Consider the following 26264-nt stretch of genomic DNA (forward strand, 5'->3'; position numbering starts at 1 on the left):
CTAAGGGACCCAACAGAGTAGGTGTCTCCCCCTTCACATGAGGACGGAAACAGATCCAGTTTCCGAAACGTCGCGTTCTCTGGTTTTTAGAAAACCTGGCGATGGACAAAGTCCGAAAACCCGGTAATTCTGAGTGTTATACACCGTCGTCGGGGGCGCTTGGTGGCGTAGTTGATTAAGGCACTACGCTACAAACCGAATGGTCGCGGGTTCGATTCCCGATGTGGTCACTGGATTTTTCAATAGACCTAATCCTTCCAGCCGCACTATGGCCTTGGGGTCGACTCAGCCTCTAACAAAAATGAGTACCAGGAATCTTCCTGGGGGTGAGGGGCGGCCGGCGCGTAAGGCTGATCTCACCGTCCTCATCCAAACTCATCGGGATTCGAACCCGCGACCTTCCTGCTTGTAGCATAGTGCCTCAGCCAGCTACGCTACCGTGTGCCCCCAATCCTTTGTAGTTACGAGTTATATATGTTCAGTAAATCCATTCACCAATCCAAACCCCGCGTCTAGTCACTAACCTCTAATTTTCTACAGGACTGAAACGATAACGGAAGTAGAAATGTAGTGGTTACGCTTAGGGAGGTATGTTACAATCTCGGCTGGGACCCCGGCTATCCCGACTTGAGGATTTTCGTGGTCTTTCTCACGATACTACCTCAATTGGGCCAAGACCGCTTCCTGCCAAATCCGTTCACCAGGACGTGAAGCTGACCACTACCATCTAGTGTCGAGGTCAAGAATGGTGGATCTATACCTCCACTCCACAATACGTCTTCATGGCGTTGTGCTTAATTAATTAATTGCAGGTACATCTTTACCTTTCATGCAAAGTATGTTCCTAAACCTACACACTTCAACCTTTAAGATGGAGACAGCATGTTCTTCCGAAACGTCAGCATGCGCCAAGACAACTATATAGTGTTACATAACCTAGAAAACCACAAGCTTAATAAAACCATTTGTCGACAGTACTGCAATTACCGGAGGCTCGGGCACTAGAGCCCCAGGGTACCAAGAAACAGGGTTCGAAACCGCTGTCCTAATGAATAATTCAGAAAATAAATTCGTATTGCGCAAATCTCACAGCTTGCCTTCCAATCGCACAGACGTTTCGTCTTCCCATTTCCAGTATAATAGCATATAACTGAATAATGTACGTTAAAATGTAACAAGATCATTAGAGCCAATTCTTCGAAACATGCAAGAAGACTCACTTAATGGCTCAGTCTTGGAGCCATGCAAAAGAACTTCAAATTAGAATGAGTTGGGTTGGGGTGGGGGATGAGTGAATCATGAAATAACTACTCTTCTTGACTCGAGAGAGATCGAAATAGTCTCTCAAGAGAGAGAGAGTATCAGCAACAAGAGAGGAAGAGAGATAATATATACTTTTCTTTCCATCTCTACCCCGGGACAAATGGCCGTTACGGCTCCGCGCTGAGCACTGGCCGAGTTGGCTGGTTCTGGTTGTGGCCTAGCCAAGCAAGTCGCTAAGGTCCCGGGCCGGTTGTATCCGGGCGGGAGTAAGCACACTCATCGGCAAGTGGAAGGTCCACTTCCCGCTAATTTCTATCGTACAACGCCCCGGTTCCACAAACCGGCCGGCCTTGATTATAAAAACGTTTCAACAATGGCAAACTCTTTTAAGTGGAGATATATTTGAGGATTTAAATGTAAGCGAAGTTGTTTTCGTGGGAATTCTCTTTTATCAAGACTACGTGACGGTTAACAGTGGTTCTAGCGTACTCGTTAGGTATATTACGAACTTGTTTCTTCTAACAAACGTTAAACTCTTTTTATTCGCTACGGGATGCTCCCACGGACGGGGGTCATGCGAGAAAACCGTTTCATGAAGACACATATAACTGGACATCATTCATAAACCAGTAAGCAATACGTTAATGTACACACAAAGGCGTGCTGGGAACACATTCTCACACGGGACCATGCCAGCAGTTATGTTAGCTCGGTCCGTATTGCGACTAGGCTATGCGCTGGGCAACCGAGGTTCGATTCCCGGTATAGAAAAGTCATGTTTCTCTTCTCCATTGAGTCTATAGCGGCTCTGGGGCTACCCAGAATCCTATCCAAGAGACACCGGATGTAAAGCGGCAGGAGCATGAAGCTGATGGCTCACATTCTCCTAATGACGATGTCAAGAATGGTGAAGCTATACCTCCACTCCCCCATACGCTTCCTTAGCATAGTGCTTAACTACAAGGACAACTTTACCACAGTCCATTAACCGTGATGGCGTAACACGGGAGCGTAGCTGAATTCCCACGCATTTTAAATTAACGTGCTATAGCGTACCTGAGATTTACCGACACCTGTCCTCGTCCTCGAGTGACGTAGCAAGCCTCAATTCGGGCCGAAAAGTGAAGCACTCTTGCCAGATTTCCATTTCGACTCCACAGTGAGGTGTGACTCTTCTCGCCAGAGACAAAGACATATAATTGTCGGCCAATACTGCTTCGAGGCGGAAACTGCTGACGTCACTGTCGGTCACTGCTGTTTAGAGGCGGAAAGAGTTCAGGGATGATACAAAATTTCGGCCGGACTGGAAGTGTAGATGAGTTTGTGGCCTCAGCACCCAAGAAGACCCTATGTATCTCCCCGAATGGACGTTTGTCGGGCGTCAGAAACGTTACGCCCTCTACACCCTCTGGGGACATGACCAAGGGCCAAGTGCGTGTATCCCGGGGCACCGATCTCCACGTCTATTAAAATCTAAAACATTTCTTAAAACTGAAACCCAGTATTTCATAAAATGACCATATAATAAATGTCTGACTCAACCTATCTGTTCTATGACGCGCCGTTTGGGAGAAACAGGATGCGACAGACGGACTTTGGCGATCATACTGTCACGTACTATGTATGACTATAGACGGGGTTTGGATTGGTGAGTGAATTTATTGACCACTTATACACTCGACTCGAAACTACAAGTAATTACAACGCAACCCCTAATCTCTACAATTCACACATCACCACAACACCCGCTAAGCCTTTTGCAACCTGCTGTGTCTTCATCAGCTGTTCCCTGGCAACGGTTTCTAACTGTGAAGATTCTTCAGCTTCATGCGCTCAAGTTCTGTCTTCACAAACTAAGCTCTAACCTTGTCCCTTGATTATAACATCTCGGCACGGACCATATAGAAAACACAGCTCTTTTGTTACATGCGTATCCGTTACATAGCAACACTCTACACGCTACAATATATACATGTACATACAGACTACCTTGGACACTGTCCATCATCTTAGGTATATATATATAGTACACAATGCTTCGGAAGCTTGATCCACTTCCGTCATCAGGTACAAGCTTCTAATTGACTCAACTGAGCACGATCAATTCCTTCACTTATAACTGATGACAGAAGCGGATCCAGTTTCCGAAACGTCGCGTATTTCATTGTCACAAACATTCAAGAGTATCATAACCTATGGAGTTGTGACAGCGTTGTTACACAACGAAACGAACAAATGTATGTCTGATACTTCTCTATGCATACTGCGTACTAACGGCCAGTAATCAGTTTTACACGGACAGATTTGCGATAAATACGAAGACATTCTGTGGAGGGAGCCGTTGTAAGAACAGTCCTTCAGGCCGCCACTTGGCCAATGGCCGGTCCCGGAGTTCAACGTACCATTTTTTCCGTTGAGACACCGAAGCCGACTATTAAACACGCTTAAGAGCACAACACAAGCGGTCGATGTCACGAAGAGAGTTTCTGCAATAAGGAAACAGTACTGGCATCTCTCCTGCAGGACCCTGTTTAATTGACACGCTACTCCATCGGGCTCGATTGACGGTAAAATCCGTCGAAAAACGCCTGCACTCAGAACTAACCTTTCTGTATATAAAAATTCAAAATCGGTGTGGGGGGCACCAGATAAGTTGGTATAGCAGTAACGCTTTGTAGTCGTCAGGTGATCTGTTCGAATCCAGAAGATATGAAAGCCATCCTGAGGTTCTTCGTGGTTGTCCTCAATCCTTCCATCCAAATATACGATATCTCGATTAGTCCACGACTGCATCCTTTACCATTCATCATGCTGTCACGATGTAGGGTTGTCACTATAGATTGGTGAATAAATTTAATGACCACTTACACACTACTCGTTACAACAAGTGATTACATCGCCACTGCTAACGTCCACACTTTATAAACCACAACATCTGCTAAGCCTTTTCCAGCCTGCTGTGTCTTCACCCGCCGCTCCCAGGTAACGGCTTCTAACAGTGGAGATTCTTCAGCTTCACGCGCTCAGGTTCGATCTTCAGAGCCTCCCGTGTAGTGCTCTTGTCTAGACTGAACCGGTTCGTCCCAGTTGTTTTCGGGAAGAAAACACTTCCGCTCAATTGTCGTAGATGCGTGTCTATCGCGCCGTTGCATAGCAACGGTTGCGGCGCGTACCACATAAAAGACCGTTCTTCTATTGTTGCGTGTATGTTGCGGGCGATACCTAGCAACAGTCGCTGTTTATACAGTCACATCTTAGCAACGGGTCCATATGCAACATTATTATCACGCGTTATATAGTCTAGCTACTGACAGAGCCATTAAGTTGCCAAGTCGAAACATGAAGGGTTACAATTTGTGGCCCCAACTCACTCATTAGCAACTAAAAAGTCATTTATTAGCCACGTTTTCTGAAGCAATAAAGTTTCATAATCTGTATCTTATTAGGTGATCAAATTTAACTGGATAAGCCATGGTGGACGAACAGCAAAAGACCATAAATGTATACAAAATTTTAGTCGCAAAACCCAGAGGAAAGACGGAATTCAAGGATCAGAGAGCAATTTGGGGTAGTGATACTCTGTTTCTAAGAAAGTAAGTTGTAAGAATAGAAGGGAAAATTCCATGCCATGTAGGTGTATGGAGGAGTGGAGGTATGACTCTACCATTCTTGACCTCGGTACTCGTTAGAATCGAGGCGGGTTGGGCCCCACAGCCTGTATGGACGCTGTGGAGAACAGAAAAATATTTTGGCCCTGCCAGAAAATCGAGCCCCGGCTGTCCAGAAGGTTCCTGAAGTAAGTTCCTCTGAAAGATATACCAGACTACACTGCGTCACGTTGCAGAAGATTGCAGTGTTCATAGTGATGAGCCTTCCTGTTCGAGAATAAGACCCTGAGGATGGAGGCAGTTGGTTCACCTGAAACGTCGGGGAACTTCTACGGGAATGTGCGTCCTCACATCCCAGTAGACAGCGAATCCTGACGTCAGTGCTGTAATGATGTGAATTACAACGCAACTTCTTTATCGGTTTAGGGGCTATCAGAATCTGAAGGAATTGGCGACTACAAGCTTCTATACTGCCGGTAAACTATCTGGCTAGGCGTTTCTCTCAGCTTTCATTTTCAAACAGGCTTAACTCTCTCCGACCGCCTCTGTGGTCTAGTGGTCAGAGTTCCTGGCTACAGATCCAGATTTTCTGAGAAGTAGTGGGTCTGGAATGGGGTCCACTCAGCCTCGTGAGGATAACTGAGGAGCTACCTGAATGGAAAAGTAGCGGCTCCGGTCTAGAAGACCGAAACTAACGGCCGTGGGGATCCGTTGCGCTGACCGTGCGACACCCTCTATCCGCTAAAGTTGGCACTAACTTCGCCGACAAGCGGCGGTCTCTCAGTCGGTATACTTCGCTTACGCACTAAAGCCACGGTCTGAACGACATGGAGAAGTGAAAATTCTTACCCCCACCGGGAGTCGAACTCCGACCCCTCGGTCGTCCAGCCAGTATAGTTGCTATACCGACTGCGCTATCCCGGCTCACGCGGTGGTTATGAAACATTGTATATTCTGGGGGGATATAACATGTAGCCCGTTCCACATTAACTGAGGTTTCGGAGTAACGTATTTCCTCCGAAACATCAGTTGAACTTCAACAGACTACACACCATTGTATCCCAGAAGATCTAACTCTCCAAAAATAATTTCTTTTACATCCATATAAATAGGAGCTGGGATAGATCAGTTGGTATAGCAACTGACTATGAGGTAGACTGAGGAGTCGGGGTTCGAGTCCAGGTAGGGTCAAGAATTTTTTGTTCTCCACGTCGTCCAGACCGGAACTGGGTACCGGTTTCTCTCACCGAGGTTAAAGCGACCGGGGCGTGAGGCTGACCACTAGTGCCGAGGTTAAGAATACGTGGATATATACATGCACTACCCCATACGTCTTCATGGCGTAGTGCCCACTGCACAAGTCTGCGTGGGCTCCGGAGTAGCTCTGGATACGCCGGTGCAGAGACAAACCGAGACACTCAGCTTGGAAAACTGGCCCAAATATCTCGTTTAAGACACGTAAAAATAACCATTGTCAGCGAAGTCGCATAAAGTTCCAAGACTAATAATAGCCAGTGTGTGAGCCGGCACTATCTATTCCAAGGAAAGGGAGGGGGGGGGGGTGCCAGCGCCAGGATTCGTCTCAAGAGGGGGAGGATCACACACAAAATTTTCTTACAAACTTAAGTTTAAGGAGCTCTAGAATATTTTTATATATCTCCTTAAGAGTTATGCGTCTATATACTGAAACACAGACGGCGTCATGAAGTGCGTTCAAGAGCTTTTGGTATCGAGGCACATAGACCTGTTGCTGGGCAACGACCGCGAGATAAGCAAATATACAAGAGCCGTTACTGAGTAACGGTTTCGAAAACAAACATGTTCCCACGGCAACAGTTGAACTACAAAAATTTTCTATGCGGTCCGTGTCATACTGAAGAAAATTAGATTAGTTCTTCCCAGAACTTCTTGTCGTTATATATAAAATAATTTGTTTACTGCGTAACTGAGTGGCTGGATCACAGATAATGCCCCGAAGTAAGAACTGAGAATGTGATAATGCGCTGCCTGATAAAGGCTGTGACACAATTTGGGAAGGGGGCGGAAATATATGAATATGAAGAAATTATTAGTACGGAAAAACTGAAGATACTAGAGGAAAAACTTTTTTTTATTGCTAGTGGAGTGGGACTAAGTCCCTTATACTGCGGCCACTTCTGGCCTATTGTACCAGCCCGAGATGATAGGTGAGGGTGATTGTGGAGCAATTGGTGGAATGAAGATTGGCAGGGGAAACCGAAATACTCGGAGAAAACCTGCCCCAGCGCCACTTTGTCCACCACAAATCCCACTTGACCAGACCCGGGATCGAGCCCGAGCCGCCGCGGTGGGAAGCCAGCGACTAAGCGCTTGAGCTATGGCGCGGCCCAGAGATGATTTAGATGAAATGGAGAATATTCTTGACCCTACCGGGACTTGAACACTGATACCTGCGTCGTCCAGCCCGTTGCCAGTCGCTATACCGACTGAGCTATCCCGGCTCCATATTATAAAATAGTTGTTTGCTTATTATAATATTTCACGTAACAAAACAGCAGAAATAAGCTTTTGAAGCCTATCTGTAGACATATACGTTCAGGGCGCCTGCGCAGTGCATTACAAGTACATGCTTCAGAAGAGAGACGCCATGACGACAAACACAAGTGGCATTATCATTTCTTAAGGATGGACTCTTCAAGGGCGACGACCCCAAGAAGTTACGAATTACCAACCATAAGCAGACAATGACGATAATCACTGAACTGACAGTCATTCAATCCCAACATAATGCCAATACACAAGATGCTCCGTGTTATGTACTCAGTGGTGAGACACGAAACAAGAGGACTGTCAGTTCACCGGCTGTGTCTCGGGTTTTTCGCAGTCTTACTCAGTTCCTCCAACAAAATTCTAGGATACTACTATGACATGACGCCTGAAGGCCAGAGTAAACGTTCATTACTAGGCAATAACTTGTTAAACAGGTTCCCGCTGCAATGGATAAGCAAGCAACAATCAACGTACTGTTGGGCTATAACTATGGAAACGGTGTTTTCTCTTGAGTCCGCCCCGAGTGTATATAACGAGGATCCAAGTCCAGATAAGATAGAATTGAGATAGATAGAATTGGTGTCTTTTGAGAGGGCAGTCAAAGATGAATGAAAAGATATTTCAAACAGTTCAGTTAAGATATACGTGTGATAATTACTGTGTTGAAATCCGTTACCAGGATTCGACTAATGAAGACTGAGAACCCAAGTGTGTGTGTAACGGGGAACTGTAAAGTGTGTAGATCAGCGATAGTGCTGTATTACTTGTAGTTATGAGTTGAGCGTATAAGTGCAATAAATTCAAACCCCGTCTAATAGTAACCCTTACAAATGACAAAACATACAAACTATGTTGTCTTAGTCCGCAAGAGAACTATACCGACCCAGCGACCGCCGCTTGTAGGACAGCCTCTGTGGTCTAGTGGTCAGAGTTCCTGGCTATAGGTCCCTGGTTCGATTCCCGGCACTACCACATTTTCTGAGAAGCAATGTGTCTCGAATGGGGTCCACTCAGTCCTGTGAGGATAACTGAGGAGCTATTTCAAGGAAATTGCGGCTCCGGTCTAGAAAACCGAAATTAACAGCCGTGGGGATTCGTGGGTGGGTGGCTCGGTGGGTGCCAGAACTGGTCCGGATGCTGTGAAGACAAGACTGTCCAGCCGGTAGCCTAGTCGTTATACCGACTGAGCTATCCCGGCTCCATATCTCTTCCCAAGTTCGATAACCAGTGCGAAACGTTCTGCGAACTGTCCCCAGGGCTCAGTATTAGGGACGTCCATTCTTGAGAGTGCTGCTGCATCCACCCCACGCCTCCCCCCGCCCCGCCCCATCAAGCTTCCTAACTTTACTTGGCTTTATTCAGAGAACAGAAACGAACAAAACGCGTAGTTGCTTGAGGCACTACGCTACAAGCCCGATGATGTCATTGGTTCTTTCAATTGACCTAAACCATCCAGCCGCGCTATGGGCCTGGGCTGACTCAGCCTCTAACAGAAATGAGTACCAGGTATCTTCCTGGGGGTAAAGGACGGCCGGCGCGTTAAGGCTGACTTTACCGCCATCTGTGAGCCGATTGTCTAGAAAATGTGGGAGCCTCGACGTCTCACAACCCTATGGGCCTCCACGGCCTGTTAGAGGGATAGCTTTACCTTTACCCTACCTTCTTCTGACCCAGAGAACATAAAAAGGCATTTACACTTAGCCAAATAGTTCAGTTGGCAGAGCGAATACGCGTACGGGTGGTACGAATATAAGCAGGGAACAGGGGCTCGATTTACAGTATGGTCAAGAGAAGAGATTGGCCCTGCGACCCACCCAGCGTCCATCAAAATGTACGGCTTCCCTCGGCTAAAAGTGGCAGAGACGTGAAGTTCACATACTTTCATACAGTGACAACGTTACCTTCAAATGTGGCCGCGCCACAGCTCAAGCGGTTAGTCGCTGGCTTTCCATCGCGGCGGCCCGGGTTCGATTCCGGGTCTGGTCAAGTGGGATTTGTGGTGCACAAACTGGCGCTGGGGCGGGTTTTCTCCGAGAACTATACCGACCGAGAGACCGCCGCTTGTCGACAAATTCAGTGCCAACTTTAGCGGATAGAGGGTGTCACATGGTCAGCGCAACGGATCCCGCGGCCTTAATCTCGGTTTTCTAGACCGGAGCCGCTATTTCCTTGAAACAGTTCCTCGATTATCCTGACGAGGCTGAGCGGAACCCGTTCCAGACCCACTACTTCCTAGAAAAATCTGGTAGCTCCAGGAATCGAATCCCGACCTCCGTATCTGTAGCCAGGAAAACTGACCACTAGACCACAGAGGCTGTAGAACTAAAAATAAGAATAATAAAATGTACCATCATACAAAATTTGGTCGAAATAAGTGCAAAAGTGAAGAAATATTATGAAGAACATACTGACACACACACAAATATAACAGAAGCTTGGCATTTCTTCCCTTGTTTAATATCAAGAGCCTTAATGGGAGCCTGCCTACTTCTGTGTCTTAACTAACACTTGGAGCGAAATGGCACAAGCTGTGACTGTCCTGACCTGCATTCCGTTGGCGGCCGGTTCGAATCTAGGCCGAGACACAGATCATACTGTTTCTCTAGTGCTCTTCCTAGTTATCTTCACCACAAATTCTGGAGAGTACCCCAAATTATGCCACAGCCACGTCCTTCCAAATCCTTACCTATTCATTCTTCACTAATCACCCGACAATTCGACAACACACAGCCCTCCCTACCCATGTACACAAACAAACAAACAAACAAACAAACAAACAAACATGTAAAGCATGGCTCATGAATGAAAAGGCTGAAGTTACGTCAAATTCGTACAAGAGTGGATTCTGAGAAAGCTGTATGAACTAGTAACTGACAAAGGGTTCCTCCAGTGACTGAGGTTAGCTCTTTCTAAGGCACCCAACAGAGTAGGTGTCTGCCTCTCACATGAGGACCTGGCCCTGTGATTGAGGTTAGCTCTTTCTAAGGGACCCAACAGAGTAGGTGTCTCCCCCTCACCTGAGGGCCTGGCCCTGTGATTCAGGTTAGCTCTTTCTAAGGGACCCAACATAGTAGGTGTCTCCCTCTCACATGAGGACCTGGCCCTGTGATTGAGGTTAGCTCTTTCTAAGGGACCCAACAGAGTAGGTGTCTCCCTCTCACATGAGGACCTGGCCCTGTGATTGAGGTTAGCTCTTTCTAAGGGACCCAACAGAGTAGGTGTCTCCCTCTCACATGAGGACCTGGCCCTGTGATTGAGGTTAGCTCTTTCTAAGGGACCCAACAGAGTAGGTGTCTCCCTCTCACATGAGGACCTGGCCCTGTGATTGAGGTTAGCTCTTTCTAAGGGACCCAACAGAGTAGGTGTCTCCCTCTCACATGAGGACCTGGCCCTGTGATTGAGGTTAGCTCTTTCTAAGGGACCCAACAGAGTAGGTGTCTCCCTCTCACATGAGGACCTGGCCCTGTGATTGAGGTTAGCTCTTTCTAAGGGACCCAACAGAGTAGGTGTCTCCCTCTCACATGAGGACCTGGCCCTGTGATTGAGGTTAGCTCTTTCTAAGGGACCCAACAGAGTAGGTGTCTCCCTCTCACATGAGGACCTGGCCCTGTGATTGAGGTTAGCTCTTTCTAAGGGACCCAACAGAGTAGGTGTCTCCCTCTCACATGAGGACCTGGCCCTGTGATTGAGGTTAGCTCTTTCTAAGGCACCCAACAGAGTAGGTGTCTCCTTCTCACATGAGGACCTGGCCCTGTGATTGAGGTTAGCTCTTTCTAAGGCACCCAACAGAGTAGGTGTCTCCCTCTCACCTGAGGGCCTGGCCCTGTGATTGAGGTTAGCTCTTTCTAAGGGACCCAACATAGTAGGTGTCTCCCCCTCACCTGAGGACGGAAAACATTCAGTTTTCGAAACACTGTGTTCTGTAGTTTTTAGAATACCGGATGATGAACAAAGCCCCCAAACCCAGTAATTCTGAGAAGAAAACAAAGTTTGTGAAACGCTATGGTTTGATAATATGGCGTATAGAACCTTTGCCAGGCAAAGACCTCGAAACGAAGAACGAGTACAACCATTTTTATGCAATAGGCGAATAAACAAACGGACGTTTCTAGTAAGTATTTAGCAAATTCCCAGTTTCTTTAGTCGTAAAAGTAAAAGTGAAGTAAAGCTCTCCCTGTACCAGGCCGTGAAGCGCCATAGGGTTGTGAGACGTTGAGGGTCCCACACTATCTAGACATTCGGCTCAAAGATGGCGGTAAGTTTCTCAGCCTTACGCACCGGCCGCGCTTTACTCCCCAGGAAAATTATTTAATAAATTCCTGATACTCATTTCTGTTAGAGGCTGAGTCGACCCCAGGGCCTAGTGCGGCTGGAAGGATTAGGTCAACTGAAAAAAATCCCATGACTTCATCGGGACTTGAACCCGCGACCTTCCGGCCCCTCAACCAACTACGTACGCTACCGGGTGCCCAGAAGTTATTGTTTTCTCCAGGTTAGAATATCACATGTTTTACGTTTTATATCAATTTGTGGCTTATTTACTGACTCCCCCTCGCAGTACTGTAAGGATAGTGGCACCAAAGGCATATGGCTAGGACGCTGAAAAAAGGAATGCGTACTGAAGTTTGACGTGGAAACCTGTTAGAAAGCAGTCACTTGGAAGACTAAGAAGGAAATGGGAGGAAATATTACGACGGATATAATAGAAATATATCTGAAAAGGGGAGATCAATCGAACTGCTACAGAATCGCTGATCTTTTTTTGTGTGACAAGACCAACAAACAAGGAAGCTACAGAGAAATTTCTTCCGAAATGTGAAGGCCGTTTTACAGATGTTATAACGTTCTGCTTGAAATTTCCGTAAAACAGATTTTTTTTGAACTACTTATACTCTATTTTTAATACCGTTCTATTTATTGCAACAATATTATAAGTTTCAGTATTTTATTAACGCAGATCAAAACCGAGCGAAGTTAAATCCTTGGCGCAGTCTTTGTGTAGATTACGAACGCCAAATTTAAACGAAATCCGTTGAGAGGTTTGATATATGTCACGTGGACGGAAAGACAAACATTACTATTCAATTATGCCTTAATTTTGTTTACACCTAATTAATTTAATAAACATAATAAGTATCATAACACAAAATACTGATGAGTAACGGTATAATTTTAATTTAAAAAAATAAGGTAAAATATAGTTTGAAACTAATCGAGTATATGTTACTGGCAAACTACGATAAATAAATAAATAAATAAATAAATAAATAAATAAAAAACAACCGCCCCCGGGTGGGCTCGAACCACCAACCTTACGGTTAACAGCCGTACGCGCTAGCCGATTGCGCCACGGAGGCCGACGAGTCTATTTTCGGAGATTCGTCGTGTATAGTGTTTCTGATATGCTTCTGTGTTTCCGCAGTTGTATCCGTTGGACGGCCCGCGTTCGATTCCCAGCATTGTAAGATTTTTCTCCTCTCTGGGGCACACAAGACCTCCTACCGGGTGGTCTCTGCTCGGGGGGAAAGCGGTCGGGGAGTGGATGACCACACACCACTATCTATGGCCAAGATCAAGAATGGTGGAGCTATATCTTTACTCCCCCATACGTCTTCACGGTGTGATGCTTAATTAGTTAAACACAGCGACAACTTTACCTTTTTTTTTTCTATCGTATGTCAACACACTGTCCTTCCTGGTGTCAAGGTCTATTTCCCCGCAGTGTAAGCTTTAAAACGACCCACGATCAGTACTTCCTTTTATGTTGATTCCAAGAATCCCATGCAAAAGAAAGCAAAAACAAAGCAATACTACGTAAGCAGAAACGTCACGCGAACTTTCTAAATATTTACGGTGCTTATTTTTACTTCCGTTTCGGAATTACGTGTACAAAACGGCCTGTCGCCACTAACTGTTGGGTTCAGAAAATCGCTGTGACACAGGATATTCGGGATAGCTCAGTCAGCATAGTGACTGCCTACTGGCAGGATGATGGGGTTCCCGGTAGGGTCTGGGGCCCATCCAGCGGCCACCGTGTGGCTTTTTCCCCAGGAATAAAGCGGCCGAAGGCATGAAGCTGACCACTCACCTCCATCTTGCGTCGAGGTTAAGAATGTGTCAAGCTACACTTCCATGCGTGAGGCTTAGGCACAGGGACAATTTTGCCTTCATCAATCTCGGGACGGGGGCACAGGGTAATGTAGTTGGTTGAGGCACTATGCCACAAGTCGGAAGGTCGCGGGTTCGATTCCCGATGAAGTCACTGGAGTTTTCAATTGACCTAATCCTTCCAGCCACACTATGGTCCTGGGTTCGTCTCAGCATCTAACAGAAATGAGTACCAGGAATCTTCTTGGGGGTAAAAAGAGGCCGGCGCGTAAGGCTGACAACCTCACCGCCATCTGTGGGTCGATTATCTAGAAAACGTGGGAGCCTCAACGTCTCACAACCCTATGTGTCTCCACAGCCTGTTACAGGGATAGCTCTATCTTACATTACTTCTACCTAGCTAGGTTACAACAGGAGAGCCTTGATAGCTCAGTCGGTATAGTCACCAGCTACATACCAGACGACTAATTTTCGTTTATCGGCTGCATCAAGTCATTCTCTTCTTCCAGATCGGTCCTGGGGCCCATCCAGCCTCATCACACATGGGTTCCAGGGGCTCTTATCCTGGTGGTTAAGCGGTCTGGGAGTGTTGACCACTCACTATCTACTGCAGAGGCAAAAATGTATGACGCTACACCACCACTCCTTCATACGTCTTCAGTGTGAAAATAAAAAAAATCCGTGGTTTTAGTCCGCAAGTGAACTATACCGACTGAGCGATGGCCGCTTGTCGCCGAAATTAGTGCCAACTTTAGCAGATAGAGTGTGTCGCGTTGTCAGCTCAACGGATCTCCCCGGCCGTTAATCTCGGTTTTATAGACCGGAGCCGCTACTTTTCCATTCAAATAGCTCCTCAGTTATCCTCACAAGGCTGAGTGGACCCCGTTCCAGACCCACTATTTCTCAGAAAATCTGGTAGCGCAGGGAATCGAACTCGGGACCTCTGGATCTGTAGCCAGGAACTCTGACCGCTAGACCACTCTTCATAGTGTGATGCTTGATTACTTAAGCACGGGGACAACTTTACCTTACCGCAGATATTCTGAGTGAAGAAAACGTGGAGAAATATTTCCACTCATTCACTGTGTGGTGTTTCGTTTGTGCCGGGAAAACTTTTACCGTCTTGCTTGGCGCTGCCTACCTACAAGGATCTGCAGATTTCATGCAGAATAACGGGGTACAATGGTCTCCCGTTACACGTCGGGACCTTCCGACCTCCCTGTCCTACAAAAAAGAACCAGACCCTTTCTAATCCGGCCGGGTGTAGATGTCCCATGAAAGGAAAGAGGTTACTACATAAACCCCAACCCCTGCGCCTAAACAACACCCTTAGGGTGGCCCGGGTTAGTTTCACACTGACCTGCGGGGCAGAAGGTTCCACATTTGTCCCGTGTACTAAAACTAGCCAGAGTCAGAAACTGAAAAAACTGTATTTTAGGACGAAAATATTTAATATTTTCCCTATTTCAGATGTTTATTTCTAAAATACTAAAAAGGAAGAAAGATTTAATTACCACGTCCCGAGTGGAGATATTTAGTACTTCATAAAAATAACAAATTCAGTAAATGGCTTACGTGACACCATTTAGTTTGGGATTGAGAACTAGTGTTTACAGTGCAAGTCAATTGTTATGAGGGAGCTATAAAAATGGTGGAGGGTTAAACTTTCAGCGTTTGCGGTATTATTATGCTGAAAGGTCTTTTGATGGTCTGCAAGGAAACAATGAATAAGTCTGCAGAAGGCAACGGAAAATGCATTGGAAACACAGTCCTGGCACCGGAGATGGTATTCCTGGTAAGTTCTATGAATTAGTTAATTTAATTTATTTTAAAATATATTAATTCAGAATATTAAAGTTTATTCAGAATAACGTGTACTTACGTACAAGATTAACGTTCTTTTGTCTTCAGTACAGTGACTGAATATTATGTAAGTATATACCGGTTCTGTGATTAACTTCGATTAATTTATTAAAAAAAAACTTGTATAAGGTACAGTATATACAGAATGTCCCATGAGGAAAGGTCAATATTCTGGGAGGTCACAGTATTGGTCATTCTAAGCAAAAATGTGTATATGTACACGTGTCCTTTTCCGAACGGTTTCCGAGATACAGCCATTTCACTGTACAGTTCCAAAGCTGTTGGTAAGAAAGATATTACGTACTGTTTCTAATACCTGTATTTATTGTTCAAGTGACAAAGTTGGTACAGTTTACCCAGTATAATTTTTTCCCCCCTTTGGCGTCACAGCCTCAATGTGGACCTTGGCCCACTACCTCCATGAAACTCTACGTTTCACTTCGGTTTACTAGATTTTAGACATTCGGTAGGACTCCTTGGGCGGGTGATCAGCTCGTCGCAAAGCCTCTACTTGTACACAAACACATGGAAAAGCGCGCACGCACACACTCCCTCTGAATATCCATGCACTAAGTGGGATTCGAATTCAGTGGAGGGCTTTTGTGGACACGGTAATGAACCGTCGGGTTCCATAAAATGCTGGGAAATTCTTGAGTAGCTGTAGATATGGCGGCTCTTCAAGAAGGACTCAGCCCCATGAGTGAGTAAGTAAGTAAGCAAGCTATTCCGTTACCTAACGATGCCGTCACGGTTCTAAACGCAGAACTATAGGATGACTAACCGCAGTTTCAGAAAGAAGCTAACGATCCCGTCCCAGAGCTCGCAAACTGAACTAGCAACTACATAACCTTACATTTCGCACTATTAAACGGTAAAACTGTCACTTTCCTTAATTAATTAAGCGCATGCCAAAAAAATATATCGAGGAGTGAAAGACATAGCTCCATTATTCTTAACCTCGGCACTAGATGGATGTGAGATAAGCTTCACGCTCCAGCAGCTTTACCACAGAGGGTCTGGATGCTGTGGAGAAGAGAAAAATTTCTTGCCCCTACTGGGAATCGAACCTCGGCACTCCAGCACGTCGCTATACCAACTGACTTATCAGTGAATACAATAAATTCCGACGCGGTGTTTTCACACGAAAAGTGTCAGGGAACCCCCATCCCCGGGACGCGACTTCGGCCCTCAGTGTAAGCTTCAAACCACTTTACTGGCTTCTTGGGAACAAACTTCCGGCATATTTCTATCCGACATGACTCAGTCGGTGTAACGACTTGGCTATAAGCTCGAAGATGGAGGAGTCGGAGTTCGACCCTCGGTAGCGGCAAGAGATTCTTTCTACTCCACAGCGTCCAGATGGGTTCCGGGGCCCACCCAGCCTCGCATCCAGTGAGTACAGGAAATTGTTTTCCCAGAGGTAAAATCGGCAGGGTCGTGAAGCTGACGGCACCTCCATCTACTGCCGAGATGAAGAATGATGGAGCCATACCTCCACTGCTCCATAAGTATTCAAGGCACGGTACTTTATTAAGCACGGGGAAATCTTTACCTTCACATTACACTTCACTGAATGTGTCTGCAGCATTACCGCTAAGCCAACCTGCTCAGTACAGTCACACTTGCCCAGCATTTTACTGAAACCCGCAGGTTCATTACCGTGCTCACAAGAGCCCTACACTGGTCCTTATCCCGAGTCAATACCATCGCATCCTATCTAATATCCAGTTTAATATTATCCAACCTCCTACGTCTTGGTCTTCCTAGTTGTCTCTTTCCTTATGGCTTTTCCACCACTAGAAATAATTACAGGAATATGATCAAAGTTTGTATTGGAGAGTGTAAACTGTAATTTGATGGGTTAATTTAATTCTTGTCGATGAAGTTTTGGTAATTCCTTGAGTAGCCGGGCGACTGACGGTTTCTGAAGAAGGGCTCTGCTCCATGAAGTTGGTTACTGGGGCAATGTGGATCATTCTCTATGCAAAGATCAAATAAAACTTCATTATATTTATTTTCATTATATTCAATATTATTTCTTAAACACCTTGTCGTGAGAAACCGCTGTATATAACTGCGTAGCCTGTAAAATACATTATATTCAATTTATATAATTTTTGTTTGAAAAACTGGCGGGATCTTGCGAAAAAGGCATTCGCTTGTCTATTATTATTATTGCTAGTGGGGTGGGACTAAGTCCCTTGTACTGCGGCTACTTCTGGCCTATTGTACCAGCCCCAGATGATAGGTGAGGGTGATTGTGGTGTAATTGGTGGAATGAAGATTGGCAGGGGAAACCGAAGTACTCGGAGAAAACTGCCCCAGCGCCACTTTGTCCACCACAAAACCCCACTTCACCGAACCCGGGCCACCGCGGTGGGAAGCCTGCCACTAACCGCTTAAGCTATGGCGCGGCCTTTCTCTTGACTAACTAAGTAACTATCAGCTTCATCAAGAAAATTCTGCTTCATGGAATTGGTTATATATTTCACAAGACCATGCTGCAGGGATGTTTAACATCCTACGGTAGGTCATGAAAATACTATGGAAGACACCAGCTTGTACCAAATTTTGGTAAAATTAAGCGGGGTGTACATTTCAGACTAAAGGAATTAACCTGCTTTAATTTTTCCACTCTCAGAATATACAGAACGGGAGCAATACTGTAGTTACATTTTAAAATTGAAAATAAAGAAGCATGTAACACAGACGCGAGAGAAGAGAAAAGAAAACAGGGTTTTAGTTGGAAAGCCAGAACGAAAGAGAGCACTAGGAAGACCTAGAAGCAGATGAGAAAATAATATGATGGATCTTGGATAAACAGGAAGGTATGGCATGGACTGGATTCATCCGGCTTAGGATGGCGCTTGTGAGCAAGGTAATGAACCTGCGGGTTCCATAAAATCCTGGGAAATGCTTGAGTAGCTGAGCGACTGGCGGCCTCTCAAGGAGAACTCGACTTACTGGATTAGTGCAAATTTGTGTCAGTTTTTGCTAAGACAGCAGCACTCAGTGGAACCGCCACGCACTTCATCTCAACACTAAATAGAACCAATATAATAATAATAATAATAATAATATTGTTTATTTACTATCCAGTAGAGACTTGATCGTTATGGGCGCTTCACTGTGGAAACAAACAGTTGTCAGTATTGTATACGTCAGATGTGTTGAAAGCAATCTAATTCTTGGGGGGGGGGGGTTCTGTGTGCAACGTTGCAATGTATTTAGATCCTGGTGCGAGAAAACTTTCTGTCCGCTAAGGAGATCAGACCGGAATTCAAGGCGAGTATTTATTTATTTTTGCAAATATTCCTTCTTATGAGGTAGCGTAGTTGGTTGAGGCACTATGCTACATGTCAGAAGGTCGCGGATTCAAGTCCCGATGAGGTCATTGGATTTTTTCAGTTGACCTAATCCTTCCAGCCGCACTATAGCCCTGGGATCGACTCAGTCTCTAACAGAAATGAGTACCAGGAATCTTCCTGGGGAGTAAAGCGAGGCCGGCGTGTAAGGCTGACAACCTCACCGCTATCTATGAGCAGATTATCTAGAAAATGTGGGAGCCTGACCGTCTCAGAACCCTATGGGCCTTCACGGCCTGTTACAGGGCTAGATTTACCTTTTTATTTTTTTTTTACTTTATTCCTTCTTAGAGAAGTGGGATCATTTTACTTTCGGGCCCTCAAGAATAAACACGAATATAATCATGAGCTCCAATTGTTATTCTAACATATGTGAAAATGCCTAGAATTACATTTGATGTATTAAATTTTGAATCTATCATTTCCTAATAATATAGCTTTAATTTTTTTTTCAATTAAGTATAATAAGAATGATCAAGTTAAGCAGAATGAGATGGGCGGGGAACGTAGCACGAATGGGGAGAAGAGGAATGCATATAGGATACTGGTGGGGAAGCCAGAAGGAAAGAGACCACTGGGAAGACCAAGGTGTAGGTGGCTGGACAATATTAAAATGGATCTTAGAGAAATAGGCTGGGAGAGTATGGATTGAATTGATCTGGCTCAGGACAGGGACCGGCGGAGGGCTCTTGTGAACACGGTAATGAACCTTGGGGTTCCATAAAATGCTGGGAAATTCTTGAGTAGCTGCACAATTTGCGGCTTCTCAAAGGGCTCAGCTCCGTGAGTGAGTGAGTGATAGTTTTCAGTTATTTTTGTTCATAACCCTAAGAATTAAAGAAAATATTCCATTTTGAAAACAATTAAGTTTCTTTTTTTTTTCTCTCTTCGGAAAACTAGGAGGACTGCTTTATATTGTTTGATATTTATAAAAAAGAAAATATTAAAAAAATACTATATAACGAAACAATTTCTGTGTTTTAATTTTCGAAACAGCTATACAGAAATCCGTCAGTTTTATTGTTCACTACGTGTTTTACAAAAGAATGTCAATTTTGATTCAGTTAAATTTTTGAAGTGAATTTGTCGTAATTTATTACCGTCACAGTGACCATCCAGACCAGAGGTTTTCAAGAAAAAAATAAATCTCTGACCGAATTTAAGACTTAGAAGCGTTTTCTGTGCTCACATAATTTGGGACAGATCATTCAGCCATTACCTCACCACAATGTCCATTCGCCCATGATGTTTCGGCTATTTTTTTTTCATTTTCATTATCACAATGCATTAATTAATTCACACAGTATTACATAACATGATTTTTCCATTTAAAAAAATATGGAATGTAACGCTGTGTAGTCCGGTAGTTAACAGACGTTTCGGAGGAACGTACAATCTCCCATATAAAGGTAAAGTTCCTGTATTTAATTAAGCACTACGCCATGAAGGTGTGTGGGGGAGTGGATGCATAGATCCACATTTTCTTGACCTCTGCACTAGTTGGATGTGAGTGGTCAGCTTCACGACCCGGCCGCTTTACCCCCCGGAAAAGGAGACCAAGGTACTCACTGGATAGGTTAGGTGAACCCCACAGGCGGCCTGGACGACACTGAGAAGTGAATATTCTTGACCCTACCGGGACTCGAACTCCAACCCCTCGGTCGTCTAGCCAGCAGTCGGTCACTATACCAACCTCCCGTATAGCGGGTTAAAAGTATGTCAAGGAAACGTCAGTGAATTTCTACCAGACTAGACGGTATCATATTACTGTTCACAGTCAAAACTGTGGGAAACTCAAATCTAACATTTCGTAACTTGTTTCAGCTGACGCCTAAAAAAAACACTGAAATTCTATGCTGCGAATTAGGCCAAAATTTTCCATAAAACCCTTTTAATATAAAAATAATCTGATTTTTAAATTTACTTGTGCAATGGAAATAGTAATTAGTTTTTCTTGTTAATTCACTTCTGAAAAAAAAAGGGCTAGTTCTTTCTACGTTTTGAACGAAACCCCCTGGCATGGCCGATACGAATAGAGAGAGAGGCCTGACATCTGTGCAGCTTACATACATACAAAATCTGTCTTTAATTATATACGCTATCCAATTAACAGGCAGTGCATTAATGTGGCACTCACGTGTGGAGAGAGCGAGAGGTAGGGAGATCCCCCTATTCCAGCTTTGCTAATGCTTGGCCTGCGTTTAGGCTTTAAAAAAAAAATACTACACAACGAAGTCGCAGAAGCCGTTCAGTACAGTTGGTGCAGGGCAGAGAGGAAAGGTACCAAGTTATGAAAATTACAAAAGCTATATCATTTCCTAGACACATACAAGGCACTTTATATGGTTAGGCTTCTAGTTTTTAATTTTTCTGTGCTTCCAGTTCATTTAAAAAAAAAAAACTTCATATGGTGGAGAGGAGAAATTATCTTGCATAAAAATTATTATGCAGTAATTATAATTAATATAGATGCCAGCCAGTCATATAGCAAGTGCTTTCTCTGCGGTCATTTTCCGCATTAACATCGAGTTCAGTCAGAATAACTTTCGTGCATAACATGGAAAACTTACGCGTTTGATGGTCACATTGCCAGACACATCAGCAATTTAAAATTGCGCATATTTTTGGTTAACCAACTGTTTATGCGGTTTGAGCTGTGGTTCCTTACATAAAAGAATTTCAAAATTTCTCTTCATCCACGCAAAAAAAGAAAATCAACCAACTCCACACAGAAATTTAGCTCTCCATGATATTTCCCGCTTTTGTTCATTACCGTCTTCAAAAAAGCGCGTCTCCGTATAGAATCCCGGGGTATTTGAATCCAGAGTAAGTGAAGTCGCGTAATCCGGACGAAGTACACGAACATTTCGACGGAATATACTGCCTCAATCTTCAGGGAAGACGATTAAGCTGAATAAATAATTGGTGAGAAGCAAGATAATCGCAGGACTTGCTTGATTTTACTCAGTCTCTTCGAGAAAATGCCGAAATCTACCTAAGTTAGGCCACGACAATTTCGTCCCAAATTTGTTCCACTTTAGAGCCCACCAATCACTCTACCAATAGACTTGCTGAGGCACTGGCAGCCTCACAGACACACCATATAGTACATGTATACGTCCTGTCGAGTGGATATCATTCCTGCTTTTATTTGGGAAATCGTAGGTTCGAAACTCGGCCCCAAGACCGGAACTCATGATTTTCTACCATTTTCTTGAGTTTCTCCAGGCACACATCCCATAAAATAGTGTTTTTTTTATTGCTAGTGGAGTGGGACTAAGTCCCTTGTACTGCGGCCACTTCTGGCCTATTGTACCAGCCCCAGATGATAGGTGAGGGTGATTGTGGAGCAATTGGTGGAAGGAAGATTGGCAGGGGAAACCGAAGTACTCGGAGAAAACCTGCCCCAGGGCCACTTCGTCCACCACAAATCCCACTTGACCAGACCCAGTATCGAACCCGGGCCGCCGCGGTGGGAAGCCAGCGACTAACCGCTTGAGCTATGGTGCGGCCTTAATTTAGTGTTTACAAACCATCCTTGTCAATCAATTTTATGACAAATGGAAGCTTAATTCCTTCTCTTATTTGGTCTTCCATTACTCTTTTCTCGGGGTTCGATTCCAGAGAGAAGCTAAAGATTTTTCTCTCTTCCACAGCGTCCAGTCCAAATTTTCCTTAACCTGCTCAATAAAGCACATGAAATTATTCACAAAAGGCTGACACCACTTCCTTTCTAATCCTCGCCAATTCACCCTTACTTAAGTCATTTCTTGTGTGCTCGAAAGATTTTCACAGCGTTCTTAACGAATAGTTACAAACATATGTTTATTCCCTTCGTCATGTCTGTCTGTCTTTATATCGGAGCGTAACGGCCGAAGAATAGGTAAATGAATTTTATGGAATTTGCTGAAATTATGTCAAAATTAAAAAAAAAAAGTTTTCTCAAAAGTGGGAACGATAATAAAGGACGCTTTACATGAAAACCTTCGTGCGTTTCTGCGCATACTGAAGTGTAACTAGGTAAACACTTATTCGAGTGAAAAATATTTTCGAATAGGATTTGCAGGTAATAAATGAAACACATTTGATATTCAATAAACTTTTTAATCGTTTAGTCTTACGTACTTGGAGATAATTAAACAAAATGAATCTGTATTTTATGTCAACCCATAACTTCGAGAAATCAGAGACAGTCACAAAACGAACGTGGCAAAACTGTTAACGCTATATGTATATATTTTCTATTTCGTTATGAGGACCTTCATACAAATTGTTTCTAATGACAGTAATTTCATATTGCTTTAATATATAGTGATATGTAGAGCCATTGCTGGGGTAAACAAGCCCGCAATACATACACGAAACAATAGAACCGGTGTTGCCAGAAGTGTTTAATATGTGGGTCCCATATATCCAGTGCTAGGCAACGGATGATTTCTGTGCTGTTAGCCGACACTACATAACGAGAAGCCAACAATAACTGAGAGTTCAAAACACTCTAACAAAAGACAGACCCATCCTCTCGTCAGAGAGGGCGCCCCACAATAATAAGCTTGTAACTGTCAAGCAGTAATAAATATCTGGTCATAAGCCCAAGATTGTGCTCGACACCAAGACTGACTGACTGACCGACCGTCAGTCGCAATGTGACTTTGACTTCGAATTTAAATTGAGATTTCAGTTTTCAGTTGAAAGTCAACCTGTGAAAAGAAGACTTTATGTGTGCTGTAGTTACAGTGATATTATGATACCGTTGCCAGGATACGACTCGTGAAGACTTGGAGTGTTCTAATGATTTGTGAAGTGGGTAGATTAACGATAGCGATATAATTTATTGTGACTAAGGATATTTGTGAAGAAGTGAGCAATAAATCCAATTACCACTTCAAACACGGTTATTATACGTCACCAGACACGTGACAATATGAATGACCGGAGGCTGGAGAAAACTGCATAATGAGGAAATAACTTACACCCTTCATCATGTATAGTTACAATGGTCAATAAGACGAGGATGATGAGATGGGCAAGACATGTAGCACTCACGGGGGAGAAGAGGAATGTATATAGGATTTTGGCGGGAAAGCCAGAAGGAAAGAAACCACATGGAAAATCAAGATGTAGGTGGGAGGATAATATTAAAATGGATCTTAGAGAGATAGGATGGGATTGTATGGACTGGATTCATCTGGCTGAGGATAGGGACCAGTGGATAGCTCTTGTGAAGAAGGTAATGAACTTCTGGGTTCTATAAAATGTTGCGAAATTCTTGAGTAGCTGAGCGACTGGCGGCTTCTCAAGAAGGGACCAATACGTCAAAATATCTGTAAACATCGCGGTACTGCACAGTGTAACAACAACTTGTCTTTTGCGAACAAACTAGAGAACTGCGGGTTCCGTAAAAAAGCAGAGAATTTCTTGACTAGTTCAGGGGCTATTAATTTCCAAAGAAATTTGGACCATGGAGTTGGTTCGTGCATTTTGCCATGCTTGTCATTTTCGTTTTCCAAAACGAGGATTTCGCGGCCCCAATTCATATCATTTAAAAAGAAGGAAAGGGGGTATGGTTGGATCCTTTCTTCATGAGTTACCGACGCAACTAAACAGAATGATACATAATTTTTTTTTGAACAATGAATTGAAAATTAAGAGGTCGCTTCATCTCTAAAATTAATTCTCTTAGTGGTTCGTATCTCAGCCCGTACACTGGATATTCTCACTGAGGTATATCTGTTGTTTTCCTTGGTCTCTATTGGCAAATTTTGGGATTTCTTTTTATTGCTAGTGGGGTGGGACTAAGTCCCTTGTACTGCGGCCACTTCTGGCCTGTTGTACGAGCCCCAGATGATAGGTGAGGGTGATTGTGGAGCAATTGGTGGAATGGAGATTGGCAGGGGAAACCGAAGTACTCGGAGAAAACCTGCCCCAGCGCCACTTTGTCCACCACAAATCCAACTTGACCAGACCCGGGATCGAACCCGGGCCGCCGCGGTGGGTAGCCAGCGACTAACCGCTTGAGCTATGGCGGGGCCAAGGTCCAGATTAGTGACACTTTCATAGTCTGTTAAATGAAATCATTCAATGAAATGGAAAAGAGCTTTATCTCTAAATGTACATAAAATTCTTAAGCTCAATACTTATTATACTTGCCACTACTGCACTGCCAATCAAGAAGTTTACGTTTCCATGAAAATGATACTTCCATCTGTACATACCTGAAATTAAGAAAACAAACTTCAGTATGAAAACTGGCAACCTTTTAATTGGAGGATGTACACAATGTTAATTTCATAAAATTTGGATGCAACTATAAACTCAATAGTTACGGAATTTGGTACACGTGAACTTGAGGGGTTTTATGTCTACATCTCAGACCGTATAGCGACTAGATTAGGGCTGGATGTCCAAGGATTCAGGGTTCGATCTTTCTAAGGACTGGGACCACCGGAACACGGCAGTGAACTTTCGGGTTCCGAAATTCTTGAGTAACTGAGCGTCTTGAGTTTCAGCTCCAAAGAATTAGTAAGATCTATATTTTATCTGAAACATAACTCATTCTTACGATTAACTATTTCAGTAATCATAGATTTGAAAGACGTGTAATTTAATAGTTTATAGATTCTAAAGGTTTCTGACACACAGAATTACTGGGCTTTTGGACTTTTTCCATCGTCCGGAATTCTCAATCACTGCTCGAGATTAGCTCTTTCTAAGGGGCCCAGCTGAGCAGGTGTCTTCCTTTCTCACCTGAAGACGGAAACAGATCCAGTTTCCGAAACGTCGTGCCCTCTATTACCTTGAATTCAGGAAGATGGAAAAAGTCCAAACACCGGGTAACTTAATGGCTTATATTTGACAGATATGAACAGAAGTTAAAGATATCTTGAAAATTTCACTGTACACCTCCAATATCAAATGTAGCTGAATTCCATTAAATAGTGTAGGACACGACGCAAGCAAATTGAATGATATAACATCGCATTATGGGCCCACTTTATGCACTATGTGCAAATGAAGTATAAAAACCTCAAGGGGGAGAACTGTTTTACCTCTCATTTGCATCTGGAATCCTGAAACACAAAATACCCAAATTCTGTTCACTGGACTTTACTACAGTTTAAAAAGGTGAATGTAAAGGGCTAATCTTATATTTTGATTACAACTGAAAGTTACTGGCATAAGAGCGAGACATTATATCATTTTATCCTTAGACATTAATCAAATCCGAATCCAAAAGCCAGTTTTCTTTAACTGTAGCGTAGTTGGTTGAGACATAGCGCTACAAGCCGGTCACTGGATTTTTTCAGTTGACCTAATCCTTCCAGCCGCGCTATGGCCCTGGTGTCGAGTCAACCTCTAACAGAAATGAGTACCAGGAATCTTCCTGGGGGTAAACGGCGGCCGGCGCGTAAAGCTGACAACCTTACCGCCATCTATGAGCCGTTTGTCTAGAAAATGTGGGAGCCTCGACGTCTCACAACCCTATGGGCCTCCACGCCTTGTTACAGGGATAGCTTTACTTAACCTC

At 44.1% G+C, this 26264-nt stretch overlaps 1 protein-coding gene and 1 non-coding gene across 5 annotated transcripts in view; both read right to left on the reverse strand.

Moving 5' to 3' along the window:
* The window catches only part of LOC111864377 (protein winged eye), a 425251-nt gene that overhangs the window by 270643 nt on the left and 128344 nt on the right, over positions 1-26264 (reverse strand). The gene's annotated exons all lie outside the window — the stretch shown is intronic.
* Positions 12684-12757, reverse strand: Trnan-guu. The gene has a single exon. It is a non-coding gene; the product is annotated as a tRNA-Asn (tRNA).

Source organism: Cryptotermes secundus, unplaced genomic scaffold (genome assembly GCF_002891405.2).
Source record: "Cryptotermes secundus unplaced genomic scaffold, Csec_1.0 scaffold83, whole genome shotgun sequence".
Taxonomy (NCBI): Eukaryota; Metazoa; Arthropoda; class Insecta; order Blattodea; family Kalotermitidae; genus Cryptotermes; species Cryptotermes secundus.